Source organism: Mustela lutreola, chromosome 6 (assembly GCF_030435805.1).
Source record: "Mustela lutreola isolate mMusLut2 chromosome 6, mMusLut2.pri, whole genome shotgun sequence".
NCBI lineage: Eukaryota > Metazoa > Chordata > Mammalia > Carnivora > Mustelidae > Mustela > Mustela lutreola.
In genome coordinates, this window is record NC_081295.1 from 58,490,470 (window position 1) to 58,507,560 (window position 17,091).

Consider the following 17,091-nt stretch of genomic DNA (forward strand, 5'->3'; position numbering starts at 1 on the left):
TACTCTGTTACAGGCTTTTTAACTATTTTGTAAATGATTTTCAAAATAATTGGTTTTCCTTTATAATGTCATGTACTTTATTTTACGCATTTAAAAACATTTGTGTGGTGTACCACACTGCTAAAGGGGCCAATGGGGGTCAAAAAAAGAGATGGGGCGCCTGGGTGGCTCAGTGGGTTAAGCCGCTGCCTTCGGCTCAGGTCATGATCTCAGGGTCCTGGGATCGAGTCCCACATCGGGCTCTCTGCTCAGCAGGGAGCCTGCTTCCCTCTCTCTCTCTCTGCCTGCCTCTCCGACTACTTGTGATTTCTCTCTGTCAAATAAATAAATAAAATCTTTAAAAAAAAAAATAAAAAAAAAAAAAAAAAAAAAAAGAGTAGGGGGGGGTGATGAGAATAACGAATAAAAACCCTAATCTACACCATTATCATGAGATATAAACATTTGATGTACCAAAAAATGCTTACATTTGTTTTTCAATGAGTTGAACATTTTTTTACTCATGGGGAAAAGGAATAAAACATTTCTGAAAGAAAGACAATTCAAAATAAACAGAATTATTAAAGAAATTATTTTTATAATAGATAGAAATATTTATTTCATTAGTTTCAATAAAATCAACTATAAAAAAAGAAATACTCAAAGGACATTTACAAGTTTAATAGTTACTATACAGTTCAACTTAGATATCCTTGACATACTCTCTTTCTTGTTTTGAGATATAAAGGATATATAACATTGTATTAGCTTCAGGTGTACAACATTATGATCTAATATATGTATGTATTGCAAAGTGATCACCACAACAAGAAGTCTGGTTAGCATCCATAAATGCACATACTTAGAATTTTTTTATTGTGATGAGAACTCCTAAGACCTATTCTCTTATACTGTATTACTAACTACAGTCACCATGCTATATATTAATCCTCCAGACTTATTTATCTTACAGTTGGAAGTTTGTACTTGTTGACCACCTCCACCCATTTTCCCCCTCCCAACCCCTCAAACCCCACCCCCCCACACCCCACTCCCTGCCTCTGGCAACCACCAATCTGCTTCTCTGTATCTAGGAGTTTGTTTGTTTGGGGTTTTTTTAAGATTCCACATCTACATGAGATCACACAGTATTTGATCTTTATCTGGTACCTGTGACTTATTCCACCCTTGAGGTTCTCCACAAGGTTCTCTCTTGCAAATTTTTGCAGGATTTCCTTCTTTTTTATAGCTAAATAATATTCCTGTGTGTGTGTATGTAGCACATCTTTTAATCTATTCATCCATTGATGGAAACTTGGGGTTTTTTCCATGTCTTTAATGACATCGAGCACTTTTTGACATACCCTTAATAATGATGAAACTTCTCTTAACTTTTTTCCTTGAAAGACAGATCATGGAGTCAATGAGTTCCTAGGATTTGTAAAACGAGGATACAAGGCAGACAAGGTTACAAAACATATCATACTCCCACCGACGGAAGATTCGCCCCCTCTTATTTCTCCAGCAGCTCTGGGAATATAGGCACATATCCCAGCAGGAGGAGTAACAGAGTGATCATTGACACCTTACTGTGAGTGGCTTTAATCAGCCAACCATTAATATGTACAACACCAATAAATAAAGGAGCTCTAGGGGCACCTGAGTGGCTCAGTGGGTTAAAGCCTCTGCCTTCAGCTCAGGTCATGATCCCAGGTCCTGGGATCGAGCCCTGCATCGGGCTCTCTGCTCAGCGGGAAGCCTGCTTCCTCCTCTCTCTCTGCCTGCCTCTCTGCCTGCTTGCAATCTCTGTCAAATAAATAAAATCTTAAAAGAAAAAAAATTAAAAAAAAAAAAAGGAGCTCTGGTGAGAATGGAAGGGCCATGCCTGGATGGAGTTAGAAGGACAATGGTCAGCAGAAAAAAAATTCTCAGAGAAGGTACAAAAATAAAATTTTACAGAACCTCAATGGCAGCCAGCAGGCCCCCGCACCATGATGAGAACTGCTCTGAAGGACTAAACACCACAGATTTTCTCTCACACAATGAAGACAGCTTGGGGCCAGTTCAGTTCAATAGCTCCAGTTATGTTCAGTGACTTTCTCACCCTTTCTGACCAAAAGGAAAACAACAGGACAGAAAAGGTCCTCACAACCTTGCTCTCTTCTTCCTCCCTCATCCTGTCCCTATTCTTGCTGACACTGAGAACTTGGAGCCCAAGGTCTGCAGGCTTTGATCCACAGGCAGGAGTCACAGCTCTTTCGGCGTATTAAGAAAACCCTCAACTTCACACAGTAAACAGAAACCTAAAATCTTTCTAGAAGTTCACAGCCCCAACCATTCCCACCAGAACATTTCTTGGAAATCTGTGAAAGCATTTCTTTTCAGATGCGCATCCACGAGAAAACCATCGACAACTAAATGAGATTTGAAGGAAAGTGAGCAAAAATTTCTCTTCAGGGCCCATGTAAGCCCAGAGTAGCATGAGCATACTGAGTTTGGGACTGTTCTTTAATCTTGAGAAAGTCAACTCCTTCCTCCTGGACTCAGTTTCCTCAATTTCCAGGCAACAGAAGTGGAGAAGATGGTCCCTTAAAACATCATCCAGCTCTAAAATTTTCTGAAGGTCCATGTTGCCACAACAGTCATGCAGGGTTATAAATGAGAGATAAGAGAAGAAGAAGGCCACTTATCACCAAAAAAAAAAAAAAAAAAAAGTTTGTAAGTCAGGAAGTGCGGGAGAGACCATTTCAGCCTGAAGGTCTGTTTGCTCTTAGTGCTCGAATGTTCCGTTCCTTACATTTGTATTCCATTACAACCACAATGTGTGAAATGTCTAACAGAAAACACTCCCATAATCACTAGCAATACAGAAAGTATGCGGCTGTAATGTGAGGAGCGGCTTGTCTCAAAATAATTGGGACATTTACAATTCACATGCGCAATAAATGATTGTTAAAACCACAAAGTCTGTCCAGCCAGGCATGAGGAAGGTATACAAAACTTTACAATAACCATGCCTAACTGTAGCTAGAAACCGGTACTGAGAAAAACGACTGAAAAGATTTAGAGGACCATATTACTCACAGAGGCATATGTGACTGCCACAAAAAGTAAATATTGTGCAGAATTTTCTATACTGTCAATAAAACTTTTAAACAAAATGATCTCCAAAGTAAGTATCTCATTACATGTTCCTCAGTTTTTAACAGAGCAATAAGTAGCAATATCAAAGCAATAAATAAACGCCTTGTTTTTTTTAATCAAATAGGATTATAACAAAATCCAGCAGTCCTGCCTCAATCCTTGCCAGAGGTTAACCCCTTCCATCTATTACCTATTTGTTCTGACATTTATGCTTTTCTAAATAGTGCACTTACAGTGCTATTTTCTGATTTTAAGTCAGTATTTACAAAATTTTTGTTATGGTAATTAAGAATTTACCTCTGTTACATCTCCTCTTCCAGTCTCTAGCCAGTTTTTCATTTCTGATAGCATACAATTTCCAACACTCCTTTCTTATCCTCTGAATCTGATTTTTGTAGCATTCTGTTCTTGTTTCAAAGAGGTAATTATTTTCCCACCTCTCTGAGGGTATTTATTATTTTACGTATCATTTTCCTCCCCTTTCCCTTAAGTTTCTTTTTCCTGTTGGTTGGGTTAGGCTTTAATAATCCAGTTTTCCTCAAACAAAGGACTCCTGGCAGCCCCTCACATTTCAAAATGAGGCAGTCAAATGCCCAAGTTCTATGTGCTTGGGTGTCACCTGCCAATGATGGTATCAAAGTAGGTCATCAAATTCCAATCTGTGACCATACTATCTTCCCAATAAAAGAATCCTCTGATTTGGGGTTGGTATAGCTTCAACAATTCTAGGGTTTCCAGAGTCTTGGTGTCCTTTCATCTTGTTGGTGTTAAACCAGAACCTTACTATCCTCTGGGACAGGGATCCCAAGGCAGAGTTCATATTTATGTATTCTATAGAGAATGTATAAATCTATATTCTCCCGTGCAGGGAGAGAAGAAGAGGAAAGATCTTAGGAGTCAAGGCTCACTATTTATAGATCTCTAAATCAGGAGGCTTACAAAGTCTGAGGGGTCCAACAAGAGGACTCTTGTCACCACCCTCTGCCCTGGACCCCTCAGCAGTTAGCCACTCCGCCATCATCTTCCAACATGTGATGCCTTACCCATCCAAAGCCACTTTGTCTCTACTTCCCTTTGGCCATATTAGCTCTTCCTTTTTTTGTTCTTTTTGCTGTAATTATGATGGCACCAAGGAGTGATACACACATAACCATTCTTCTACTTTTAACTACGAGTTCTGCTCTCTTCGATTTATTCTTAGGGAGAGTCTGAAAATGGCCTCAAGACCATAAGCCAGGCCCTGGTTTCACACGGCAACAGCATGCAGACAAGACTTGGTTCTCGAGAGTCTCAAATCCCAAAAGACAATCTTGCTAAATATCTTATCATCAAAACCAGACTTTGCACAATAATATTCATAACATCAGATATAACTGTCAGTTAATTATTCTTTTCATGATTAGGTCCAATTTGGAATTTGAATATAATATTTATAATACAATACAGTCACTTCATATACAGCAAAACGTTATAGATATAGCATCAGATTACATTTCTTTCCTTTATATTCAAATGTGTAATTTTACTGTACATTCAGTAATTCAATCCAGCCAAATTACAGCTGCTACAGGGGGAACTCAATTCACTTTACATACTGGAAATACTAAATTGCATTAAAACTGTATTAAAAATGCAAATAAATTTTACCTCTAAAAATATATAAATATAGAAACCTAAAGATCATCTTTATTTACTAAAAAAAACCTCTGTAACTATATCAAGTATATTAATAATGAAAGATAAAACATAGATGGTCCTAGCATCCAAATGCTCAGTATCTTTTGACCAATAAAGAGGATGGCCTGTAAGTTTTAAAAACACAGAAAGTAATTCCCATCTGTGCTGAAAGGGAAAAGGCATGTTTTTAATAGTAACATTATGAAATACAGAAATAGTTTTTGAAGATCTTCTTTTGAACCAGAAAGAACTTCATAGCTAGATGCCAATATTTCCCACAAAACGCTGTGAAATTGACTATGGGGACCCAAGGAGGGTGGAAACTGATCAGACAAAGATAAGGTTTGCCAGAAAATTCAGAAAACTGCAACTTTTGCCCAAATTACTTGGGCAAGTGGTACCTGGGTGGCTCAGTCAGTTAAGCATCCAGCTCTTGGCTTTGACTCAGGTCATGATCTCAGGGTCGTGAGATGAGTTCCATCTCTAGCTCTGAGCTCAGTGGAGAGTCTGAGTTTCTCTCTCTTCCTCTCCCTTTGCCTCTCTCCCCACACCAAATAAATAAATAAATCTTTTTTTTTTTTTTAATTACTTGGTTTAGAAGCTCACATACAGCCTGTTTGATGAAGTCAACAAAAGTCCTAGAAACTCTATTTTGCCCACATTGTGATATATCTTTAATGTATGACAAAAATAAAAGAAAGCAAGAAATGCCTAACGCCTTCCTTCATTTTCTTTAAATCATGATGTTTCTGAGTTTAGCTGAAGGGAAAAAAAGAAAGGTAAATACTCTTAAGTGACTTCAAACATTAAAGCCAAATAAATATTAAGGTTGTGCGCCACGGTTTCTGATCCAAGAATATTTAAGTCCCTAAAACAGGGCATCTGAAAAATTTATTTTCTTGCTCTTTCCATCACGTCATTTATTTGAATGGGAGGACTGTTCTGCTCTCATTCAAATGATAATAACTTTGTCAATTATAATAATCAATTTGTCTTGATAAGAGGAATAGAGATGAATGATGTTAAAATATTTACAAACAGTATTTATAGCATTTAATCCACAATTTACCTCGTGGTCATGATAATTTAGTAGCCTAGAAAAGGAAGTATAATCAATCCAATCACCAAATTTAAGAATTGCCAAGTTTCCTTCATAATTACAAATGTCTTTGTTACTTAAATGGGGGAATCAGACCTTGAATCCCCAGGCAAACCAAAACAGTGCAGCTCTATACATTTAAACAGAATGTGCCTTCAAAACAGTCAAAATCAAATCCTCCCTCCACATTTTCCTATGACTTAACCCTAGAGTGTTCTATTCACCAATCCTTAATATACATACCCAGTCCCTACATGTCAAATACTGTTCAAAGCAGTGACATGAAATAGTCCTTGAAATCCTTTTACTTTTTCTTCAACACTTTGCCTGTCAAAACATCAGTCTCATTTAATAGGCCCCTGGTGGAAACCATTTCTAAGTCAGTTTCTTTAATTTCCAATACCTAATAAGGAAAGACAGAAGCCCTAGATGATTAATCGCAGGGAGAGTTGGGTGGTTGAAATAAATTTCTGGCCCAAAGTCATCCGCAGGGCCACGGTGAAAAACCACTCACGAACTTCTGGAAATCCGCTGATAAAGGTGCCCAGAAGAGAGGTAGGCAACCAGTGGATGCCCTCAGCAGGAGCTCACTGACACAGGACACACTGTAGGGAGTCACAGAGACTATTCACCACACAAAGACCCAGACAACTGAAGTCAGACCACAATCAGAAACAGCCAAACTCCAAACAAAGGTCCATACATGCTAAGCAACAGAAACCAGGTTCCATTTTTAAAACCATATAACTTTTCAGATTTTCTCATAACAAAATAACTTTGGGAGCGCCTGGGTGCCTCAGTCTGTTAAGTGTCTGCCTTCCAATCAGGTTATGAGCCCAGGGTCCCAGGTCTTGGGACTGAGCCCCACATGGGGCTCCCTGTTCAGCAGGGAGTCTGCTTCTTCCTCTCCCTCCTCCTGCTTGTCTTTCTTCTCTGAAATAAATAAAATCTTTAAAAGAAAAATAACCTTGGACTTATGAGCTATAATTAGCATTTGCGTGGGGTTGAAGACTAAGCACTGAGAGGCACTACAGGGTAGTGATGAAAAGTGTGGCACAGTGATGGAGATTTAAATTCTCCCTCAGGCACTCACTACCTGTGCTGGGCTGGGTAAATTCCTTAGCTGATCTATGCCTTGGTTTCCTGACTATAACATGGTGTTGATAACAGGAGTACCACTTTCATAGGCAGAATTAAATGAATTCATGTGGGAGCACCTGGGTGGCTCAGTCGGTTAACCATCTGCCTTCAGCTCAGGTCATGATCCCAAAGTCTTGGGATCGAGCCCCATGTCAGGCTCTCTGCTCAGTGGGGGTCTGCTTCTCTCTCTCTCCCTCTGCCTGCCACTTCCCCTGCTTGTGCTTTCTCTCTCTCTGTCAAATAAATAATCAAAATCTTTCAAAATAAATAAATGAATGAATGAACTCATGTATATATGTCTATATGTATATGTATATATATATACACAAGTGTGAATAAACACATACACACATATATGGTGTGAGGAAGGTGTGGCATGTGTGTATAAATAATATTAAAACAGTTAAATAGTGATTCAGCATAGTAAGCATGCAAAACCATTCAAAACCATTCTTGTTGCTGCAATGCTTCTTTTTTTTTTTTTTTTAAGATTTTATTTATTTATTTGACAGAGAGAGATCACAAGTAGACAGAGAGGCAGGCAGAGAGAGAGAGGAGGAAGCAGGCTCCCTGGTGAGCAGAGAGCCCGATGCGGGACTCGATCCCAGGACCCTGAGATCATGACCTGAGCCGAAGGCAGTGGCTTAACCCACTGAGCCACCCAGGCACCCAGTTACTGCAATGCTTCTTATACACCAAATTACTTTGTGTAATGTTTTAGGTTAAAGCTAAGCAAACACTAAACATGTGCAAATGTATTTAACAGGATGAGTTAGAGATTGTTTAAAATTATCAGCTGATTCCAAACATCTGTGCCCATACGGCCACTCAGGAACAAGCAGCTTATCTGAGTGATTTCAAACAGTACCTTCCCTCACTCCATCCCCACCATCAGGAAGAGGCCATTAGAGAATCTGGTCCATAAAGCACAAGTAGAACCTCAGAGTTGGAAAAGTACTTAAGAGTTTAAACTGCTGACTCGGGTGAATGTTCCCAATATTAAATGAGGCTTATGTGAATCCATCATCAGCCTGGATTTTAATGTTTCACACCATGACTGAAAGGAAGGGGTGAAAAACAGAGTAAGTGGCACTAATTCATCTGATTAATGTTTGTTCTTGCATAGTCCTTCCTATGAGAAACCGTCCTTTCTTCCAGAATGCCCCTCTTGCCTAGTTTTATATCCTTCCTCAATTTCCCGCTGCCCTCCTGACTCCCAACTCTGTGAAATCCAACCAGAATGTCTAACTGTGTGTGCCTGACCATCAGGCAGGGCCCACCAATCCCAGGCTGGAAACACGGGTCAAAGTCCACTCAGCCGGCCCTGGTAACTGGGGCCAAGCCGGGTACTTGCTATCTCCCTCAACAGCCTGCAGAAAGTCAAGACCAAATGATGCAAGGGGAACGAAGGCAGGAAATAACAGTAATAATCACAAGGACAAAAGAGCCTCGAACTGCAGCAGCCAAACACCCTTCACTCACTGAACCTTTGCAGCAACTGGAGAGATCCCTTCAAAGGCAGCAGAAACATTCTGGATCCTCTGCTTAGCCCCCAGAGTTTACATTTTTAAAAAATTTACCTTAAAGGGGCGCCTGGGTGGCTCAGTGGGTTAAGCCGCTGCCTTCGGCTCAGGTCATGATCTCAGGGTCCTGGGATCGAGTCCCGCATCGGGCTCTCTGCTCAGCAGGGAGCCTGCTTCCCTCTCTCTCTCTCTGCCTGCCTCTCCGACTACTTGTGATTTCTCTCTGTCAAATAAATAAATAAAAAATCTTAAAAAAAAAAAAAATTTACCTTAAATAACCTGGCTCCAAAAACTGAAGATAGATACAAGGTCTGAAATGAATCTAATGCTATATAAAATCTTATAGGAAGGGGTGCCTGGGTGGCTCAGTCGTTAAAGTCTGCCTTTGGCTCAGGTCATGATCCAGGGGTCCAGAAACTGAGCCCCTCCGCATTGGGCTACCTGCTGGGCGGGAAAACTGCTTCTCCCTCTCCCACTCCCCCTGCTTGTGTTCCCTCTCTCATTGTGTGTCTCTCTCTCAAACAAATAAATAAATAAAATCTTTAAAAAAAAAAAAAAAGATAAGGGGCGCCTGGGTGGCTCGGTGGGTTAAAGCCTCTGCCTTCAGCTCAGGTCATGATCCCAGAGTCCTGGGATCGAGCCCCACATCGGGCTCTCTGCTCGGCGGGGAGCCTGCTTCTCCTCTCTCTCTGACTGCCTCTCTGCCTACTTGTGATCTCTGCCTGTCAAAAAAAAAAAAAAAAGATAGGAAAAAAATAAAATTAAATTAAAAAATAAATAAGAAAAAAGAAAGAAGGAATACAGTGAAGGAAGACTTTTCTTTAATAAACTATGAGTGGCAGAGAAGCCCAGAGCATGGTATCATTACCAGATGACTCTGCAGCCTCATAACCCCTGCCAAGTATTTTCAGTATATATTACAGAGTATTAAAAAAATACTAAAAGCATAGTACGTAAGCCAAAAATGAAACTCAGAAAAGAGATAATGGGTCAGACAATGGTAAAGCATAAGGACTCAAGGTTGGTCAAGAAAAAAATAATAATCCCATCTGGAAGCCATTTCCAGAAAGGAAAGAAGGAAAGAACAAAACCCAGAAAGAAAGCTTTTATTAAGAATTACGTACCGTGAGAGTAGAAATAGATACACAATATGGAAATAGATACACAACATGGAAAGTTCCATGCGACATGGTCAAACAGCAAAGAATTTGACAGGAAAGTCTGAGGACCACATTTTTTAATTAATTTATGAAAAGAAAGATAAGAGTAAGTATTATCCTCACAGTATAACAGTGTGATAACTGACTGAGATACCAGCATCATTAAAGTTGTCGCTGATTTAAGGCAGATCACTGGAGAATTTCCTCCCATCTCTATTTTCAAAAATGATTTTATAAATTTTTACCTGGCTTGTACTAAAAGATGCCGCCCATCAACAACCTGTTAGTCTGGATATCACATGGAGCTGAAGAGGTAGCTTTCTCCCTATCAGTCACTGTCCCACTATGAGGTTCCAAAAAAACGTCCTTGGGGGCCTCAAGGCGAGGGGGAAGAAATTTTCACATTAGTAAACGTCTTGTTAAATATTTAGGGATGGGGCGCCCGGTTGGCTCAGTCAAGTAGATCTTGCAACTCTTGATCTTAGAGTTGTGAGTTCAAGCCCCATGTTGAGCATGAAGCCTACTTTAAAAAATTAATTTAAAAAATTTTAAAAATTTGTGGATAATGTCAGTCTTACAATAACCATTTGCCTCTCTGAATTACCTAATACAACACTCTGAGACAAATGGGACAGGACACCTTATGTTAAAGCAACAGCTGAACTTCTGTGAACTAATAACTCTTAGCCTTATCTAACTAATCAACTCGTTCTTCCCCTCTCTGTATTTTTATTGATTTTTTTCTTCAAATTCTACTCCTGCTGTGACTTTTCATAGAATAAGATGGAGTGTAATCTTTTAAATATTGCCAAAAACTTGTAAGACTTGACCAATAATTCAAATATATCCTCATCTATAAACAGAAATATTACATCTTTTCCATAGAATTACTACTGTAGGGAGGAAATGGAATCATGTGTTTGAAAAGTCCTAGCACACATGCTTAGCTCTCGGGCTCCTTCCATGCTTTTAAGAACTACTTTCTCAATATAAAATTAATTTTCCTCATGTGCTCTGGATTTAGCAAGCAACCAATTATTTCACACATTGCTAGTTTTTATGGTGTAACTAACTGGTTATAATTTTATAAGGTTAATATATACCCAGATACTTCCCATAAAAATCACTGACTTTGGCTAAGACTCTTAGACCTATATGTTACGTGAAGTAAAAGTTTAACAAATTATGTTGAATTTTAAATGAGGGTCATGTCACGGGGTGATTGGGAGGCTCAGTCGGTTGAGTGGCTGCCTTCAGCTCAGGTCATGATCCCAGGGTCCTAAGATTGAGCCCCACACTGGGCTCCCTGCTCAGCGGAGAGCCTGCTTCTCCCTCTCCCTCTGCCTGCCACTCTGCCTACTTGTGTGCTCTATTTCTGTGTCAAATAAACAAAAAACCTTCAAAAACTAAATAAATAGATGAGGGTCATGTCAACGAAGGTACTGCGAGCAAAGGGACAGGTATACGAATATAATTCCTCAGACCTTCTAATTTCCGAGGTTTTTTCTTATCATAACTGCCTCTCCCCACCCAAATGGCACACCAAGAAGCCCACTGTAATACAAACTACATGAATGAGACCTAAGGGGCCAGTAAGTGCCAATCAGCCCCACTTACGGCCAAACAAAAATCAATATCAGCCTACGTGCTTTTTAATACAATAATGAAACAAGAGTAACAGTAAAGGATGAAGTAGTTGGGGGAGCTAGATCCTGAAATCCTTCAGCTGTTACCTCCATTTCAGAGGATGGCATGCGCAGGGAACCGTCCTCACCAACATAGCGAGGAGCCCTGCAGCACGAACTCCAGAGATGAGCTGAAGCAGCTTGAGTGCGAGTGAGCCACAGGGTTCCCATCCGCCAATGATAGTCACGGCTACTAATTCCATGGGATCAGCACCGAGCAGGTGCAAGGATTCTAACATGGCACATCCCTACTAATGCCAAGCAGCCACATTCAAGCTGCCACACACAAAATCTAGCCAAGCAGCAGCCTTACCTAACAGGCTAAACTCAGCCCCTCTCTGATGATTGCTTCTGGAATGTCCATGGGGACGGCTATGAGAACAGGAACATGAGTCTGCAATGGGGCCCTGACCAAGCAGTGTCAGAACCTCAGCCAGTTAGTTTCCCCATCCCTGGCCTTGCCTATCACACCAAAAACCCAAACCTTCCCCTCTCTGCCCTATACTGTGCCCATGTCCTGCCCACCTCCCCTCGGTCCTGGAACAATGCCCTGACTACCCCTGCCAGGCCTGGAGAAGGACCCATGAAACTGTAGAAGCCAGGGATCATCTACAGACAAGGGCAAGTCTCTGGATCCTGCTTCCTGACCCTGCTGGGTGAACTTAAAAGGCATTTTATCAAGAAACAATATTGTAAGGGGTCATTCCTTCCAATGGCACTTTTAGTGGTGTATTGTCTTTCAGCTACCATTAAATGTGAAATAGGGTTCTACGAGCCAATTTGTATTCCAAAGTTTCAAACAAGCAAATTAGAAACTTTTTATACCAGGCCTGCAGTCCTGGCCTCCTCCTTTTGATCTCAAGCAAGTCATTCGACCTCACTAAACCTGAGTTTCCAAGGACAGACAGAAGGGAGTTAGGGAGGGAAAAAAAAAAAAAAAAAAAAAGAAGGCATAATAAAATATCCTCCTCGTAGGTCTGTTGTGAGCACTACAGAAGCCAATAGTTGAGAGCATCTGGCACAGAGTAAACATTGAGAAAACAGTCCCCATCCCAGGTGCACAATCCCTGATGCACGATGCCAGCCTCCGAAAAGTTCTGGAAACCGACAGTTTTGTCATAACCCATTTGGCAGCAAAACGTGACCTGAACTGACCTGAAGCCATTTATAACCTTGTTTATGCCCCAGTTAGTATGAATATTCATACACTTTGCTGCAGAAATATTAATATATTAAATTATAGGATACTGTCCCAAACGCCCCCCGAGACGCTGCATAGTACGTGATATACGTACCACAAGCCATCTGAAAGCTTAAGAAACCAATAATCCTGAAACACACCTGGTTCCAAGAGTTGGGACAAGAGATAGAGTGTATCATAACCCGCCCCTCAGCTGAAGGCGGCGGTGATTGGAGGATTCTCCCCAAGAGCAGTCTGATATGCTGGATCGCAAGGACATTTCCCTGGACAAGCCGTCAGGCTGTCTGAGGGGGCAGCAGGGGCTCTGCCCCGGGACAGGTGAAGTCAGGACCCTGGTGTTGGACGGCCAGGTACAAGACTTGGAGGAGGAAGAAGCTGAAGGCTGAGCAGAGGGGGAATGTGCAAACCTAGCCTGCCCTAGTACTTTCGTGCTCAGAGGACCCAGGCCATCAGGCACATTCTTATAACTTGTTTAGTCACTTTTTTTTTCTAGATGTTCAAAGTGAATCTAGTTTTCATTCCCAACACCGGCTCCCTTTAGTCTGGGCAAACTGCCACTGAATCACAAGGGCCACTCAAAGGGTTGTTTTTTTAAGCTGTTGAAAACATTAAGCTAAATAAGTGAATATTCTCCAGCCTCTCTCAGTGTGCCCTTATCCATCCTTACCATCCATTAAAATGACACTCCATTCATTCCAAAAATATTCCACTCTTAGTAAATTAAATATACAGCGTGTACACTGTAAATGATAAATAGCAGTGTGAGGGAAGCAGTAGCATGGGGAAAGTGGAAAACTAAGAAGTAAATCAAATCACTGCTTCTCTTTAGAATACCACCCTAAGATCTATACCACAGGGGCCCTGCCTGCACCCCCGCCTTTCCGAAGGCTCTTACAGTGGCCCCCTTCCAGCCCCTCCCCTCTCAAAATGATAGATCACCAGGCCAAGTACATGAACACGTGTGCTGAGATCCCATACAACCTCTTTCAAAACATACTCTTGGGACCCAGGCTCCCTGTAATCCTGCCTCAGTGAGCCCTGCGCTCACTTCCCAAGGAGCTCACTTCTCACACCACTGCGTCCAGGTGGGACAGGAGAGAGGCCACAGATGTTTAGCCAGGGTGACCAGCGACGTGTGCGCAAAGGCTTCCTCAGTGCAGAAGGAAGCCCGCAGGGGAAAACAAAGGCGAGAGTCCACACCAGCTCTCTCTGCCATGGTGTTCTGGCACAGAACTGTGAGGACTTGGAGAATTCTGAAATTCAAACCAGGCTTACCAAATTGTTAAAAAGTATACATAGCATGATCCATTCTCCCCTTCTATGTGGTATCGGAAATCCAGCCTCGCTCTCTCCCCCAAGATTTGAGCTCAGCACAGGGTCAACTCACAGCAAAACCCATTTCTCAAGCTCTGAGGCAGGCCACGTGACATGGCTGCGGCCAATGGATGCCAAGGGACTCGAACCCACAACTGCTAGGTCACATCCTTCACAAAGGAAATTGCTTTTTTTCCTTCCTTTCCTCCCTTTTCTTTGGACTAGAACTTGGACACGGTATTGAGGGGCCAGCCGCAACCAAGAAGACGAGACAACACTGTGAAATGGCAAACAACGAGAAAGAAGGGACCAGTCAGGATCCCTGAGAGGCCCTACAGACCAGAACCACCAAAGCCACCCACCAATTCCGAACTATAAGGTGAGAGAAAAACAAACCTTGATCTTATTTGAGACACTGAATTTTGAGGTTTCTGTGGTACAGGAGTGTAACCTCTCTCTCACGAACAGATTTGCAAATGCTCTAAATAAACTGGCTATAAATTAGATTCCAGGAGGTATGCTTAGATGAACCATGAGTCAACTATAGTGACCCCATACAAAAGAGTACAGTACCAAGCCTTTGAAGAAGGGGGAAGAAAAGAAATGGGGGAAAGGGAGAAGGAATTGTATATGAATAGAGTTATTTTTTCAAAAATCCTACCAGAGAAATATGTCAAATACACAATAAACACACACACACAAAAATGAGTTCCATGGTTACATGGCATCAAAAAGTATATAAAAGTATGGAAGTATATAAAGTATATATAAATATATATATATTATATATATAAAAGTATATAAAATGACCTAAAAATAAATGATCAGTCTATTCTAGAAGGTCTTCTTATTAAATACAAAAAAAGAAAAATTTTAAAAGCAAAATTCGGGGGGCACCTGGCTGGCTAAGTCAATAGAGCATGTGACTCTTGATCTCAGAGTCATGAGTTCAAGTCCCATATCGGGCATAGAGCTTGCTTAAAAATAGCAATAAAAAGACAATAATAATAAGCAAAATTCTGGATCTACTTAGAAAGAAAAACACAAATTTTGCTTGTGTGACATGACTAAAACTATTGTTACATGCTTATTTTAAATGACTGAAAAGTATATACTCAATTATATAAGCATTTATGTTATGTTGTAAGAGCTAACATTTAATGAGTGCTATTATATACCAAAGTGCTTTACATATATTAATTTCTTTAATTTTTACAACAATTTTTTATTATCCTCAATTTATTGACAAGGAAACAAGCACAGAGCAGCTAAGCAATTTGCCCAAGTTCACAAAGCCAATATGTAGCCATGCTCAGATTCAAAACATCATCTAATGCAACTCTGAACCACTATTCAGAGAGGTATTACAAGCTACAAGAGAGTGCTAATAAAATTTCTAAATACTGTAGGATTTTCTTATGCTGTTTTTTAAATCTCATGTAAAATAATATCATGCTACATTGATACCTAACCCAATTTAGAGATAACATGCTGATCCCAAATGCTATCACATAATCCCTTCTATAATCCCCAAAACAATATTGCTTGTAAGAATCCAAGTGTATACAATATTTGAGAAGGTCACAAAATCAGTACACACAAAACTGAAATTACAGCAATGAGGAAGAAGATAATAAAACACAAGCCTTCATTAGCGCCACTTCAACAATTAAGCGTTAGCAATTTGGTTCTCTGGAGCTAATAAAGTGATCAGTGTGAGGTCATCTGGTCCACACGCCTAACCTTACAAACAAATCAATTAATTGTGCAGACTGAGTGATTTAGTCAAGGTCATAAAGCTCATTATTTGCAGAACCAAAACTAGAACCAAACTCCTTGGAGACTAAGGTAAGATCTTTGTTTTTGATAGGGCATGAAAGCTTTCTAGAATTTATCAACAAAAACAGTGATTTTATTTTTAAGTAATCTCTATAATCAATGTGAGTCTCAAACTCACAAGCCCAAGATCAAGGGCCCCCCACTCCACCCCCTGAACCAGCCAGGTGCCCCTCAACTAAAGCAGTGGTTGTAAATTATGTTCCAAAACCCATGAAGAACCTTCAAGGGCTGGCTTGAGCTACCCGCCACTTCCATCCCCCAAACCCTGCTTTATAAAAAGCTGCCTTTATAAACCCTGCCTGTTTGCCCTGCATTAAAGAGAATAGCAATATAGGGGTTCCTGGGTGGCTCCTTTGGTTAAGCAGCTGCCTTTGGCTCAGATCAGGATCCCAGGGCTCTGGGATTGAGCCCCACATCAAGCCCCACATCGGGTTCCTTGCTCAGCGGAGAGCCTGCTTCTCCCTCTCTATCTGCCTGCTGCTCTGCCTACTTGTGCTGTCTCTCAATTTCTGTCAAATAAATAAATAAAATCTTTAAAAGAGAGAGAGAGAATAGGCATGTATTATCATATTTCTAAAATGAGCCTCTATCTAAAATTCGTTTCCAGAAGGACTTCTGAGACTAAAGAAGTAAGACTAAAGAAAGTAAGAAAAGAAAAGGAGGGAGGGAGGGAATGGAAGGAGAAAAGCAGGGAGAGAAGATACAAATCACATAACACAGCAAAATATTAGCATCCTTACTTTCAAAAACCCTATTCCTGGGCCCTTTTGGAATACTTAGCCTAAAGAAAGCTTCCTGCTGCCAGGATTCATCTCCAAGGATACTGTTCACCACCGTTTCATTAAATGGGCATTCTCATGCCCAATAAATGATCATACTCTCAGAATAATGAACAAACCTGGAAAAGAAAGTGCCGATGACAACCCCACAGCGACACACATCTACTTTATATTGGCCTTGGCCTTCTCATTTCACATGTGACTACTGAAGAAAACACGGAGTGGTCTGCCAGTCCACATTTAGGAAACAGTCACAGGTTAGCATGGAGCTGTCAATCAGTACAATAAAGAAACAACAAAGATCAAGATGATATTTGTCTCAGGGATTACACACTTGCTGAAAGCAATAAAAAACACAATTTGTTTAGTCACTCGATGTATATTTAATTGAGCATATGCTACGTGCCAGGTACTTCTCCAGATGCTAGTGATTGAACCCAGACAACCCTGCCCTCTAGAGTTCACATTCTAGTGGAAAGAGACAGACATTAGCAGGCCAACAAGGAAACTGACAAGGGTGCTAGTGGGTGGCAAGTGCTAGAGAACATAGT

General features: G+C 40.8%; 1 protein-coding gene and 1 long non-coding RNA gene across 3 annotated transcripts in view; both read right to left on the reverse strand.

Annotated features, from left to right (window-relative positions):
- Window positions 1–17,091, reverse strand: part of UTRN (utrophin) — a 509,162-nt gene that overhangs the window by 469,463 nt on the left and 22,608 nt on the right. The gene's annotated exons all lie outside the window — the stretch shown is intronic.
- Window positions 5,447–9,705, reverse strand: LOC131833715 (uncharacterized). Its single transcript, XR_009354576.1, has 2 exons — window positions 8,832–9,705; window positions 5,447–8,619 (listed from the first exon to the last, which is right to left on the reverse strand). It is a non-coding gene; the product is annotated as an uncharacterized LOC131833715 (long non-coding RNA).